Source organism: Chiloscyllium plagiosum, unplaced genomic scaffold (genome assembly GCF_037043375.1).
Source record: "Chiloscyllium plagiosum isolate Xiang-an unplaced genomic scaffold, Cpla_swu_hap1 HiC_scaffold_3, whole genome shotgun sequence".
Lineage (NCBI taxonomy): Eukaryota > Metazoa > Chordata > Chondrichthyes > Orectolobiformes > Hemiscylliidae > Chiloscyllium > Chiloscyllium plagiosum.
The window spans coordinates 164534389-164538240 of record NW_028270141.1 but is presented as its reverse complement, the minus strand read 5'-3'; the positions used below and the strand labels follow the sequence as shown (position 1 = coordinate 164538240).

The window sequence follows — 3852 nt, the reverse complement described above, 5'->3', positions numbered from 1 at the left end:
GGGACAGACAGAGGCCTGTCACGAGCAACACCCAAATGGAGAAAGACGTTTCACACAACGTAACAAAGAAAATAGCATCAGGAATACTCTTCATTTGATACACAGCAACAGAAACATGCAGGAGGACAAAATGAGAGCCAACTGAACCCCGTGCTGTCCCTGTCCTGGGGATGTTTGATGGGGGACAGTGTAGAGGGAGCTTTACTCTGAATCTAGCCCCGTGCTGTCCCTGCCCTGGGACGGTTTGATGGGGGACAGTGTAGAGAGAATCTTACTCTGTATCTAACCCCACGCTGTCCCTGTCCTGGGGATGTTTGACGTGGGACAGTGTAGAGGGAGCTTTACTCTGTATCTAACCCCCTGCTGTCCCTGTGCTGGGGGGTGTTTGATGGGGGACAGTGTAGAGGGAGCTTTACTCTGTATCTAACCCCGTGCTGTCCCTGTGCTGGGGGGTGTTTGATGGGGGACAGTGTAGAGGGAGTTTTACTCTGTATCTAACACCGTGCTGTCCCTGACCTGGTAGTGTTTGATGGGGACAGTGTAGAGGGAGTTTTACTCTGTATCGAACTGCGTGCTGTCCCTGTCCTGGGGGTGTTTGATGGGGGATGGTGTAGAGGAAGCTTTACTCTGTATCTAACCCCATGCTGTCCATGCCCTGTGAGTGTTTGATGGGGGAGCAGTGTAGAGGGAGCTTTACTCTGTATCTAACCCCGTGCTGTCCATGCCCTGTGAGTCTTTGGTGGGGGAACAGTGTAGAGGGAGCTTTACTCTGTATCTAACCCCACACTGTCTCTGTCCTGGGAGGGTTTGACGGGTGACAGTGTAGAGAGAGCTTTACTCTGTAACTAATCATGTGCTGTCCCTGTCCTGAGAGGGTTTGATGGGCGCACTACGGTCATTTTGAAAGTGGAGAAAAAGATTTATTCTCTCAAACACTTTACAGTTACACAGTGAGTGACCCTTACCCTGCTGAATAAACACTGACCCTGTACAGTTACACAGTGAGTGACCCGAACCCTGCTGAATAAACACTGACTCTGTACGGTTACACAGAGAGTGACCCTTACCCTGCTGAATAAACACTGACTCTGTACGGTTACACAGAGAGTGACCCTTACCCTGCTGAATAAACACTGACTCTGTACGGTTACACAGTGAGTGACCCTTACCCTGCTGAATAAACACTGACCCTGTACAGTTACACAGTGAGTGACCCGAACCCTGCTGAATAAACACTGACTCTGTACGGTTACACAGAGAGTGACCCTTACCCTGCTGAATAAACACTGACTCTGTACGGTTACACAGAGAGTGACCCTTACCCTGCTGAATAAACACTGACCCTGTACAGTTACACAGTGAGTGACCCTTACCCTGCTGAATAAACACTGACTCTGTACGGTTACACAGTGAGTGACCCTTACCCTGCTGAATAAACACTGACCCTGTACAGTTACACAGTGAGTGACCCTTACCCTGCTGAATAAACACTGACTCTGTACGGTTACACAGAGAGTGACCCTTACCCTGCTGAATAAACACTGACTCTGTACGGTTACACAGTGAGTGACCCTTACCCTGCTGAATAAACACTGACTCTGTACGATTACACAGTGAGTGACCCTTACCCTGCTGAATAAACACTGACTCTGTACGGTTACACAGTGAGTGACCCTTCCCCTGCTGAAATAAACACTGACTCTGTACGGTTACACAGTGAGTGACCCTTACCCTGCTGAATAAACACTGACTCTGTACGGTTACACAGTGAGTGACCCTTACCCTGCTGAATAAACACTGACTCTGTACGGTTACACAGTGAGTGACCCTTACCCTGCTGAATAAACACTGACTCTGTACGGTTACACAGTGAGTGACCCTTACCCTGCTGAATAAACACTGACTCTGTACGATTACACAGCGAGTGACCCTTACCCTGCTGAATAAACACTGACTCTGTACGATTACACAGCGAGTGACCCTTACCCTGCTGAATAAACACTGACTCTGTAGGGTTACGCAGTGAGTGACCCTTGCCCTGCTGAATAAACACTGACTCTGTACGGTTACACAGCGAGTGACCCTTACCCTGCTGAATAAACACTGACTGTGTACGATTACACAGTGAGTGACCCTTACCCTGCTGAATAAACCCTGACTCTGTACGGTTACACAGTGGGTGACCCTTACCCTGCTGAATACACACTGACTCTGTACGGTTACACAGTGAGTGACCCTTACCCTGCTGAATAAACACTGACTCTGTAGGGTTACGCAGTGAGTGACCCTTGCCCTGCTGAATAAACACTGACTCTGTACGGTTACACAGCGAGTGACCCTTACCCTGCTGAATAAACACTGACTGTGTACGATTACACAGTGAGTGACCCTTACCCTGCTGAATAAACCCTGACTCTGTACGGTTACACAGCGAGTGACCCTTACCCTGCTGAATAAACACTGACTGTGTACGATTACACAGTGAGTGACCCTTACCCTGCTGAATAAACCCTGACTCTGTACGGTTACACAGTGAGTGACCCTTACCCTGCTGAATAAACCCTGACTCTGTACGATTACACAGTGAGTGACCCTTACCCTGCTGAATAAACACTGACTCTGTACGATTACACAGTGAGTGACCCTTACCCTGCTGAATAAACACTGACTCTGTACAGTTACACAGTGAGTGACCCTTACCCTGCTGTATAAACACTGACTCTGTACAGTTACACAGTGAGTGACCCTTACCCTGCTGAATAAACCCTGACTCTGTACGGTTACACAGTGAGTGACCCTTACCCTGCTGAATACACACTGACTCTGTACGGTTACACAGTGAGTGACCCTTACCCTGCTGAAAAAACACTGACTCTGTACGGTTACACAGTGAGTGACCCTTACCCTGCTGAATAAACCCTGACTCTGTACGGTTACACAGTGAGTGACCCTTACCCTGCTGAATAAACACTGACTCTGTACGGTTACACAGTGAGTGACCCTTACCCTGCTGAAAAAACACTGACTCTGTACGGTTACACAGTGAGTGACCCTTACCCTGCTGAATAAACACTGACTCTGTACGGTTACACAGTGACCCTTACCCTGCTGAATAAACCCTGACTCTGTACGGTTACACAGCGAGTGACCCTTACCCTGCTGAATAAACCCTGACTCTGTACGGTTACACAGTGAGAGACCCTTACCCTGCTGAATAAACACTGACTCTGTACGGTTACACAGTGACCCTTACCCTGATGAATAAAGACTGACTCTGTATGGTTACACAGTGAGTGACCCTTACCCTGCTGAAGAAACACTGACTCTGTACGGTTACACAGTGAGTGACCCTTACCCTGCTGAATAAACACTGACTCTGTACGGTTACACAGTGAGTGACCCTTACCCTGCTGAATAAACACTGACTCTGTACGGTTACACAGTGAGTGACCCTTACCCTGCTGAATAAACACTGACTCTGTACGGTTACACAGTGAGTGACCCTTACCCTGCTGAATAAACACTGACTCTGTACGGTTACACAGAGAGTGACCCTTACCCTGCTGAATAAACACTGACCCTGTACAGTTACACAGTGAGTGACCCTTACCCTGCTGAATAAACACTGACTCTGTACGGTTACACAGTGAGTGACCCTTACCCTGCTGAATAAACACTGACTCTGTACGGTTACACAGAGAGTGACCCTTACCCTGCTGAATAAACACTGACACTGTACGGTTACACAGCGAGTGACCCTTACCCTGCTGAATAAACACTGACTCTGTACGGTTACACAGTGAGTGACCCTTACCCTGCTGAATAAACACTGACTCTGTACGGTTACACAGT

The 3852-nt window shown here is 48.4% G+C and overlaps 1 long non-coding RNA gene across 1 annotated transcript in view; it reads left to right on the top strand.

Moving 5' to 3' along the window:
- Positions 1-984, top strand: part of LOC148151800 (uncharacterized) — a 120474-nt gene extending 119490 nt beyond the window's left edge. Inside the window, exon 3 of the long non-coding RNA XR_015752047.1 lies at positions 1-984. This exon is cut by the window's left edge and continues 69 nt beyond it. This is a non-coding gene — a long non-coding RNA (uncharacterized LOC148151800).
- The last annotated feature ends 2868 nt before the right edge of the window (positions 985-3852 follow it).